Source organism: Stegostoma tigrinum, unplaced genomic scaffold (genome assembly GCF_030684315.1).
Source record: "Stegostoma tigrinum isolate sSteTig4 unplaced genomic scaffold, sSteTig4.hap1 scaffold_109, whole genome shotgun sequence".
Lineage (NCBI taxonomy): Eukaryota > Metazoa > Chordata > Chondrichthyes > Orectolobiformes > Stegostomatidae > Stegostoma > Stegostoma tigrinum.
The window spans coordinates 533101-544338 of NW_026728060.1; the positions used below are offsets into that span (position 1 = coordinate 533101).

General features: G+C 45.5%; 1 non-coding gene across 1 annotated transcript; it reads right to left on the reverse strand.

Annotated features, from left to right (window-relative positions):
- Positions 1 to 6653: 6653 nt before the first annotated feature.
- On the reverse strand, positions 6654 to 6735 carry trnas-cga (transfer RNA serine (anticodon CGA)). The gene has a single exon. It is a non-coding gene; the product is annotated as a tRNA-Ser (tRNA).
- Between the last annotated feature and the right edge of the window lie 4503 nt (positions 6736 to 11238).

Below are 11238 nucleotides of genomic sequence, written 5' to 3' on the forward strand. Positions count from 1 at the left end.
CAGTCCTACTGGGTGCTCCAACACCTCTCTTTTATTTCAGGAATTCACAACATCCCTCCTCCTGGCAGAGGATGACCAGGTATACTCGAACAGAGATTATCATACATTGTGCAGGAGGGGAGGATCCTCAGAGGAGATAGATTCATTCATTAACCAGAAAGTTTCAGCACTGAGGGAGTTGTGAAACGATGGACCAACTGGAATGGGAGGGAGATTTGACTGGATTTATAGGTTCATAATTGGTTTAGGTAAGGGAAATAAAAGCAATAAGTTCACAGGAGTCAAGGGGAAATGGGCCATGAAATGCAATTTTAAGATCTTGGATAAAATCGAGAAGGAGGATCTGATGAAGAAGCTATCTGAAAGGGCTTCTATAGCCTGGCTGCAGTAATTGTTTGTAGATAGTTTTACTGAGCGGTCAAAGTCACTGCATTTAAGCTCTAGTCTCTATCGAGTCATGGGTATGAATCTTACCGGTAACCAAAATCATGAGTGATCTACCTCAGGCAGAAACATCGAAGGATCCGGGTAACTTCAAGTTTACAATGTTTACATTTCTTCTGGGTAACTGTGGCTGCTTGGGCCTTTGATACTCTCGGTGCTGCAAGTGGGAAAATGGGCAACAGACTCTGAAAATAACAAGAGCTCTGGCTTCACAACGGCCCTTCAGAACTCCGCTAACACCCTGCTTTAGCGGATTTTGCATAGCTTGTTGATGCCAGTTTTTATGGCTCAACCGGTCAGCATTAGGTGGTAAACTGAAAAGTCGGGTGTTTGAGACCATCCAGGCACACAACTTCAGTTATATTGGATCAAGCAATTTGAGTGACCACCGACCTGCATTTAACCCATGAAAAAGTTACAACAAGATTGGATTCAAAACACATCCATCAATGATTCTGTCTTCCCCAGCTCCACACAGAGTGAGACTGGGACAAGCAGCAGGGTTTGACCTGGCTCTCCAATCCCCATTGCCAGATTTTATGGGCAGAGAGATCAAGGACAGAGAGGTCAAAAGATAGTACAAATGGATTGAGTGCAGTCTCCAATAAACAATCTCTGCAGGTGATCTAAAGTGTTAAACGGTGTGAGTAAAGTGTCAACAGCTGAATAAATGGTGAAGGGATGAACTTTAATCCGATTAAATGAGACAGAGAGATAATTACAAAAACAAACTTAAAATAAGGCCGTGCTTGGCACAAACCAAATGGCTGGAATTACGTCAGATATAAAAGGAACTGCAGTTGCTGGAGAATCCGAGACAACAAGATGTGGACCTGTATGAGTACAGCAGGCCAAGGAGCATCTTAGGAGCAGGAAAGCTGACGTTTCGAGCCTCGACCCTTCATCAGAAATTTCTGATGAAGGGTCTAGGCCTGAAACGTCAGCTTTCCTGCTCCTAAGATGCTGCTTGGCCTGTTGTGTTCTTCCAGCTCCACACCTTGTTATGGCTGGAATTATGTGTTAGATATAAAAATCGCCTGCTGATAGTCTAAAAAACGTAATAAATAATCCAAAACAGTACTAACTAATTAAGGTAGAGAGGTCATAACAATTTATCAAGGTGACGGTGTCGAAATAGGACAATAAGAAAGATTTTACAGAAACAGAACAGTACAGTAGGAACACGTAGCACAACATGAACTTAAGATCATGGTTGAGGCCATCTTCATGGACATGGAATTTGGCTATCAGTTTCTGCTCGGTGATTCTGCTTTGTCGTGTATCTCAAAGGTCACGTTGCATGCTTACCCGAAGTTCGGAATCTTAACGTACTTTACTGCTGAAGTGTTCCCCAACTGGGAGGGAACATTCTTGTCTGGCCATTGTTGCACAGAGTCCATTCACCTATTGTCTTAGCGCCTGCACGGTCTCACTAAAATACCATGCCCGGGGCATTCTTGCCTGCAGTGTATGAGATCGATAATGTTGGCCGAGCCACATAAGTATTTCCCTTACATGGTGGGTGGTGGCCCCATATCTGATGGAAATATCCATGTCAATGATCTGACACATTTCAGAGGTGCCAGTGACAGGGCTGTGTGGTGTTGTGGTCGATGTTGTCCTGAAGGTTGGGTAGCTTGCTGCGAACGACAGCCTGATTAAGGTTTGGCACTTGTTTGAAGGTGAGAAGTGGAGGTGTATGGATGATCTTGGCAAGGTGCTGGTCATCATCATTGACATGTTGAAGGCTCCGGAGAACACGGTGCCATCACTCCGCTCTGGGGAAGTACTTTATGATGAAGGGCACTCTATAGGTTGCATCCTGTGTCTGTCTTCTGAGGACGCCGTTGCGGTTTTTCGCCGTGGCACGTCGGAAATGGTGAGCCTCTGTCTAAAAATAAGTCTCTGTCAGTTATCAAAAAGTGTTCGATGGTGTGAGTAAAATGTTAACAGCTGAATAGCAAGGGAAGGTATGATTGATAATCCGAGCAGAGGAGGAAGGGAGATAATTACAAGAAAATAAAAAAAAAATTAAGATGGTGCTGGAGAAAAACCAAATGGCTTTGTCTCTCCTGCAGAACATTAAAACCCATTTTCAGCACTTATTCCGGGATTTTAAATGAATATTTTTTAAAGTTATTGCCCTCATCTTTGAGCAGTCCACCTGACTGCTAACTACTCTGTCAGGCGCTGAATAAATCTGGGAAATTGCTTCAATAAACCCAGTCGTTTCTGTTACAGATCGTAAGGAATTCTCATTTGGCTGACGAGACACAGTCAACACTTTGTCTGTTCTGCGTGCAGGGTGTCAGCGAAGATCTGAAGAGACTTTATACAACTGTAGGTTTCACTGTTTTAAGAAACTGTTGCCAATTTTGCTGCTCACATCGGTCAGTGCATTGGAAGCATGCCGACCCGGCAACTGAACGAATTGTGGGGAGTTAGTTACATTACAACTACATTTAAACTCTCTCCCAACTGAGAAAGGCCTCAAATATTCATCACAGTTTCAAGGAAACTACAAATGACATATGGAGTAATGAATTGAATTATTGGTAATGTTTAATCCGTGTGTTAGGATTACAGAACAAAAGAAAATTGCTGATGGTTCAAATCTGAAAGACGAAAAGTGAATGTGAGAGACACCCAGCAGGGCAGAGTCTAATCTATCGGCACAGAATCTCTCCGCCCTCAGAGACTGGGGCTAGAATCTTTAGAGCAGAATAGACTGAGGAATGGTCACCTCACCTGAAAAGTTAACACAGGCTTTTTCTTCACAGATGCTGCCAGACCTGCTGAGCTTTTTCAGCAACTTCTGATTTTGTTATACACTGAGGGCTGGGGGAGAGGGGAGGGTGGGAGGACATGATTGTGATTAATACATTTATGAGGGAAATAGACAGAGTAAACAAGAATGAAACTTTCTGCTTGGTGGTGGAATCAGTGTCAGGTTGAGGGTGGCAAGGATTAATGATTAGAGGCAGGCAGTTGAGATGAGATGTGAGGACTTTTTTTCACTCAGATAGTGGGAATCTGAAACTCACTGCCTGGAAATATGGGAGAGGTGAAAACCATCATAGCATTCCAATCTCGTTAGATGTGTAAAATAAACACTGAAAGAACTGCAAATGTCAAAGTTCTGCAGGTCTGGCAGCATCTATGAAGAGAAATCAGTGTTAACTTTTCATGTCAAGTTTCCCTTCCTTAGATCAATTCTCTCCGCAGATGGTGAGAGACGTGCACAGCTTTGTCGGCAATTTCCATTTACGTGTAATGCCATTTCGGACACGTCTCTGGGCAAAGTGCTGGTAATGACACTTGTATAGTTATTTGACTAGCACTGATTCGATGGGCCAAAGCATCTTTTTCTCTGCAGTGTACTCTGAAACTGGGTGAATGGTTCAGGTTGGTGAGCAAGGGCACGGGGAGAGGTGGGGAGGGGAAGTGAACAAAGGAATGAGCAGGTGAAGGTTGGGAGAATTTCACTGACAAAAGTTTTCATGTTGTGAAATCAAGGGGAGTGGTGATGGAGAAGTAGAGACGAAAGAAATGTCTGATATAACAAGGTGCGGAGCTGGGTGAACACAGCACGCCAGGCGACATCAGAGGAGCAGGAAAATTGACGTTTCAGGTCTGAACACTTCTTAAGAAATGGGGGAGGGAGACGGGTCTCTGAAAGAGAGTGGGCAGTGATAGAAGGTAGGTAGTGGAATGGACCGGGTGGGAGAGAAGATGGACAGGTTAAGGAGGCAGGTATGAAGCTCGTCGAGGTGAGTGTCAGAAGGAAGTGGGGATGTGGGTTGGTCAGTGAGGAGGGAGGAGCGAATAGGTGGGAGAGAGCATGGACAGACCAAGGAAGCAGGGTTGAGGGGGTGCTGTTCTTGGGGTGTGGTCAGGGCTGGGGAGATTTTGAAGCTTGTGAAGTCCACATTGAGACCACTGGGCTACAGTGTTCCCAAGCAGAATATGAAGTGTTGTTCCTTCAACCTTCGGGTGGCATCGTTGTGACACTGGAGGAGGCCCGGGATGGTCATGTCGCCAAGGGAGTGGGAGGGGGCGTTGAAGTGGATCGCGACTGGGAGGTTTTTTTGCCATGAACACAGTGTAGGTGCTCCACAAAGTGGTTGCTGAGTTTCTGCTTGGTCTCCCTGATGCAGAGGAGGCCACATCGGGAACAGCGGACACAATATACCACATTAGCAGATGTGCAGGTGAACATCTGTTTAGCGTGGAAGGTTTTCTTGTGGCCTGGGATGGATGTGAGGAGGGAGGTGTATGGTAAAGTGTAGCACCTCCTGCGGTTGCAGGGGCGGGTATCGGGTGAGGTGGGGCTAGTGGTAGTGTGGAGTGGCCGAGGAAGTCGTGGAGACAGTGGTCCCTCTGGAAGGCACATGACGATGGGGAGGGAAATATATCCTTGGTAGTGAGGTCAGATTGCGGATGGAGGAGAATGATGCGTTGAATTCAGAGGCTAATGGGCTGATACGTGAGGACAAAGGGAATTATGTCTTTGCTTTTATTGTGGGCAAGCGGTGTGAGGCCTGAGGTGTGGGAAACACTAGAGACGCCATTCAACCACCGTTTGGGGGGGATGTGGTAATTGCGGGCCTTGAAAAACAAGGACATCTGAGATGTCCGGGAGGAGAAAATCTCATCTTGGGAGCGGTAGAGGAATTGGGAATAGGGGATCACATTCTTGCAGGAAAATGGGTGAGAGGAGGTGTAGTCTCGGCAGCTGTGGGAGTCGGTGGGCTTGAAATAGATATTAGTTTCCAGGTGGCTCCCAGAGATGGAGACAGAGTGGTCCAGGAAGGAGAGAAAGGTATCAGAGATGGTCCAGGTGAACTTAAGTTTGGGTGTGGAAGGTGTCAGTAAAGTGGATGAACTGCTCGAGCTCCTCGTGGGAGCACGAGGCGGCGCTGATACAGGCATCGAAGTAACAGAGGAAGAGGTGAGGGATGAGGCCGGTGCAGCTGTGGGATAGGGACTGTTCCACATTTCCTACAAAGAGGCAGGTATAGCTTGTGTCACTATGGCCACTCCTTTCATCCATAGGAAGTGGGAGGAGTTGAAGGAGAAGCTGTTAAGATTAAGGATGAGTTTGGTTACATGGATATAGGAGTCACTAAAGGAGGATTGGTCTGGCCTGCGGGATAGGAAGAAGCAGAGGACGTTTAGACCATCTGCATGGAGAATGCAAATACACAGGGATTGGACGTCTATGGCAAAGATGAGGTGTAGAAGGCCAAGGAATCGGACGTTTTGGAGGATGTGGAGGGCGTGGGTGGTGTCCCGGACGTAGGTGGGGAGCACCTGGACTGGGGGGAGGAAATAGAGTTGAGATAAGTGGAGATAAGTTTGATGGGGCAGGAGCAGGGACGATGGGTCAACCAGGGCAGTAAGGTTTGTGGATCTTGGGAAGGAGATAGAAACGGGCGGTGTGGGGTTGGAGAACGATGAGGTTGGAGGCTGTTGGTGGGAGGTCACCTGAGGTGATGATGTTTTGGATGGTCTGCGAGATAATGATTTGGTGGTCAGAGTGGGGTTATGATCAAGGGGACGGTAGGGGGAGGTGGTAGAGAGCTGACACATGGCTTATATTTAAGTTATTCTTATAGGAGAAATATACATAGAATACTTGCACACAGAGCAACAAATGTCCCCGAGAATATCAGAGTCAATGTGTGAGCCTCTGCAAGAAGGGCAAGGTGCCTGACTGTCTTTGTTCAGTTGGACAGATTCACGCTTCATTCTCCCCTCCCTTCTAAAGGTTCATAATGCTGAGACTAGGTTTTTTTTTCATTCCCAGCAACTGCAGTGATTCGGTCGGTGGGGTTGGTCAATTGACACATGCCATGAGCAGCTTGTCGACTATTTTACCTTCCCATCCTGTTTGTTGTTCTCAGTGAGACCGTGAAAGGATTTTCATTGCTGCAAATCAAGAATTCAACGCTCATTTCGCTTTCAACGCCACGAGAAAGTTTGGTTTGGAGCTCCAGCACATGGCTCACAGCCTCACCGCCTCACTATGGTTGCCCCTGCAAATGTATATCCTAAAACATGTCAGCTTTTGTGAAGGTTTGTGCTTGTTCTATCATGACAGGTAGTGAGTTGCCTTTTCCCTTCTTTGCAATCTCAGTGAAAGGTTCTGCTGTCCTTGCTTTGACTCCTGACATAAACAGCCTTTGAATTTGTTCTCCGTTTTCACCCGTAGTCAGGAGGATTTGAACCTGCGCAGGAATAACCCAATGGATTTCGAGTCCATCACCTTAACCACTCGGCCATGACTACTGCACGACAAGCTATGCTATTTATCTTTTCAGGTGGCTTTCCGAGGCCAGTCGCGCTGTGGATGAATTATTTCTGGGTTTGCTTGAATCCAATCACTTCACAGATTTTCAAAGTGTTAAATGTGGTACATGGTGATGCAGGTTGTTTCATCCCAATGCATAAAATAAATATTCATTTACCGGCAAACATATAAATTGCAGGGAAACATAAAAGCTCAGCAGATCTGGGAACATCTGTGGGCAGAGAATTTGAATCAAAGGTTCAGAATTTCTTCAGAACTCTGTTTTCTCCTTTCAGTCATGCAGTTTCTGTTTTTGTTTCAGATCCCAAACATTTCGCAGGTCTTTATCGCAGCTGTTAAAGCAACATCGAAATACCTTTGTGGTCACTCACCGGACAAGATTTCCATTTGGGAAACATTTTCCTGACTACATTAAAACCCATAGCCGTACAGCCAATAGGCAACTGGTAGAGGTAGAACAGCACTTGTTCCCTCCGCAGTGGCTTCATAGCGACAATTTCACATTTCACCCTCAAACGCAACAGCCAATTGCACCACAGAAAATGGCGAGCTCTTGCAGCAGCACTTAAACTGAGCTTGTGGTGAATTCAAACTTCCTCGCTTGGCATGATAATTATCTTGTATCGACTGTACTTTTCCAAAATAAAACCTGGGACATGTATTGAGGAGACGTGAGAACAGTCCGATCCTACCCTCTCCAGGCCCATCCATATCAGTGGGAACCCGCTCCCCTACAACTGGCCCGTCTCCCTTCGACCCTTTCAGTGCCTTGTCTATTTCTGAGTTTTCTCATTGTCCTGGAGCCGAGATGAGATTTGAATTCCTGATGTGCAGGAACGAGAATTCATTCAATGTCTCAGATCAGTTCATGTCTCGAGAACATCCAAGTCAATGTCCCGGGCTCAAAGAAGTGGCAGGTGTCTGGACTGTTTGAGATCAGTCGGAAAGTTCACTCTTCATTCTCCTGTGTTTCCAGTTCCCAAAACGTTTCTAAAGGTTCGCAAAGCAGGAGGCTGGGTTTTCTGTTTTACCTCCTTAATAATTTTTTTTCCCCACCGACTGTCAATGTTTTCCCAAAATCTCTTGCAGCATGTCCAGAGGTGAGGAAGTCCCATTTGGTGGACAGAATCCTGGGGCTGGGAATGTTCTCTTTGGAGCAAAACCAGAGATTTCCTGGGGCTGTATCTAATGATGGGGTTGGGTAGGAGTGAGGATGCGCAGGTTGATCGTCAGGAGAAACAGTGCCAATGACAAAGGTCAGTTGCCAGAGGACTGGGATTGAAGATCTTTCATGAAAAACAGCAGTTATTCCGGATAATAACACAGCATAATGCAGAAACTCAACAGGTCCAGCTGTATCAGTGGAAAGAGAAACAGAGCTCAGGTTTCGAGTACAGTTAGATTCTTGTTCAGAAGTTGTCTTTCCTGAATGCCAGCAAACTACCAGACCTGAGAAAACGGGTTTTCTTTACAGGATTCAAACCTGTGTGGGGAAACTCCCAATAGATTTTGAAACCATCGCCTTAACCACTCGGCTATGAGCTACCTTCTAATATTCCTCACGAAACAGTTCGAACAGGAAAGGTGAGTATTCGATTTGTGATGTCTGTGCCACCACCCTAATATTTACTGCCACCCTGTACTTGATCAGAATGGAGTAGGCTGTTGTGGGATTGAATTGATCTAAACACAGAGAGGAGAGAGAGTCAGTGGAAAAGATCAGCTTCCATGAGGGGAGAGATTAATTATCAGCGCAATGGATTGAGAAAGAATTATGTCCTTGAATTTTTATTGCACCTTTCACCACCACCTAAATCACAGCCAATGAAGGACATTTGGATCACATTGCTCTTTGGCAAATCTAATGTGCAAATTAGGGCTGTTGGTTTAATTAGGGGTCTAAAAACAAAATTTTTTAAACACTGACAGCTGGAACCTGAGACACCAGTGAGTTCACGCCGAACTTTGGAGGCTTCCGGTGCTCTGATTTAACCCCGGGTGCGTGATCTCACGGAAACGAGTGGCCCATTTAAATCAGAGATAAAGTGGATGTTCTCACACCTAGGGAAAAGCAAATCTGTGGAATTCTTGACAACAGAGGCTGCCAAGGCGAGGCATATTCAAGGCTGAGATGGACATTTAGTCATTTCGGGTTCACTAATATATTTTTAGGGAAGGAAACTGCCATGCTGGTATGGTCGACATGTGACTCCAGACCCACAGCAATGTGGTTGACTCTTTACTGCCCTCTCTGGCAATTAGTAATGGGTGATAAATATTGGCATCACCAAACATCTCCCTCATCCTGTCTACGGATAAAGGATCTGCAGTCCCTGCTATCTCCTGTTAACAGCATCCTGCTTTGTACTTTTCTGTAATACATTTACTGCACAACATCAGATTATCACAGGCCCGCTTCAGGGCGATAATATGAATCATTTCGAAACTTGGAGAGAGAAAGTTCGCTGGTGAAGGTGTTTCCGGTGTAGGAACAGGTGTGGGAGTGCGTACAAGTCATGTCGCATGGATTAGTGTCAGTAAACTGGTTGGCATACAGGGTTTGCATCGCTCAGGCGTGGGTGCAATTCCCAGTCGGGAAATGAAGATTTATATCTCTTCCTGTTAACTGTAGGAATGAAAATGAGTCCCTGGTTATGCACAGAGCACATACCCTGAATCTACCAGAGTCAGTCCAGTGAGAGTTTGCCTTCATGTTGAAGGATAATGGCAACAGATGCATGGGAATATGACCATCACAAACTCCCTTCATGTATCTCACCGTTCTCAGTTTGAAATATGCCGCTGTTCCTTCAGTGTCACTGCTTCTAAATCCTGGAACTCCCTTCCTCATGGCATCAAAGCTATACCTACGTGCCAAGGAGTTCGAGTGTTCAAGAAAGTAACTCGTCACCTCCATTGGTGGAGTAATTAGGGATGGGCAATAAATCCAACCCAATGGAATGAAATCCTATCCCAGGCATCAGGGCTTAAGCTGCAGCTTCTGACTGAACAGTTACAAACGGTCAGGAACACGTTCAGAAGCAAAGGGTGGGAGTAAAACAAAAGTGAAAGACAATGATGGCTGGGAAGGGCAGCAGGGGCATGAGGCAGGAAGTGAGTGTGGTGCAAGGCTCAATGTTGGTTCCAATGGGTCAGGCTTGACAGCTGCTCAATTAACCAAAATTAACCTATTCCTCTGGTTAGGTTCCCTCAGCGTGTGTTACCATTGTTAATGGTCCCTGAGAGGATGAATCCATGCTCTTTATCCAGTCAGCTTAAACAGGAGAATATGTCAGCTTTGAACCAAAGCAGGAGGAGATTGTCTCTTTCCGTGTATTTTCACAGGAGAATATTCAGCTGTGAACGGTCCGTGTTGAAGAGTGGGGTTAGACTGAAATTCTCACTGAGTAACACTGATACAGGATAGTTCCCCAAGTTACTGTAATTGCATGGTTAAGGAAATGCTATAATGGTTGGGTAAAAAAAAACTGTGTAGTGAACAGGCGATTTTGAATTAAAATCCCAGCGGTGCCTGAGCTTTACACTGAAGATTCCTTGTTTCAACTTCTCTGAAACGCCATATTGTTGATGTAAACAACAAAGTTATTTTCCCGTTTTATTCATTCATTGCATGACGGTGTCACTGGTTCTGCCAACATGCATTGTCCGTTGCTAATTACCCACCATTATTGCGGTGGGCCTGGAGTCAGATGTATGTGCAATCAGGTGAGGATAAAAGATCCCTAAAAGACATTTGTGAACCGGATGGGTATTGGTCCCCTGATGATGGATTCAAGGTCATCACTGCATTGTAAATTCCAGATATATTTGGAACTCAAAGTGTAGCTTCTTGCAGGGTTGCAGGTATTTGAACATCAGTCTCCAGAACATTCGCTGGCTTTCTGGGTAAACAGTCAAGTGAAAATACCGCACGTCCATTGCTTCCCGTGTTGGAGGAGAGAACTGAGCATGGTTCCTATGTTTGAGTGCAGACAGTTATCATTCGGTGCTGGCACCCCGTCGCCTATGTTCTCCCCATCAGGGAATGGTTTCCTGCTCATAATTAATTCATCCTGAGGTTTGGGAGGAATAACAAGGTGAGGCAGAATTAACTGCAGCCTTAGTGCGGAATATTGTGGTAGTGAGACAGACACCAGGAACTGATCACACTCATTCTCTGCTGTCACCATTCATTCATTTTACACCAACAGTAAAAACATCACTGTCATCGTATAATTGTGGCATTTTGTTTCTTTATGGTGGATTAGGAATTCTATTTCAATGTTGAAACACTCATCATGTTTTGAGCGAAGAAATGCCTCCTTGCCTCAGTCCTAAGTGACAGAAACACTATTTGAAGAATGTGAGCCCAGTTCCAGGCTTTACACTCGGAGTAGGAGTGGTGCTTGTGCTGGCGGAAGCCTCTCAGCAGCTCCACTCTCAAACACTCCCCAATTTTCAATCTTTACAAAGAGCAGCAA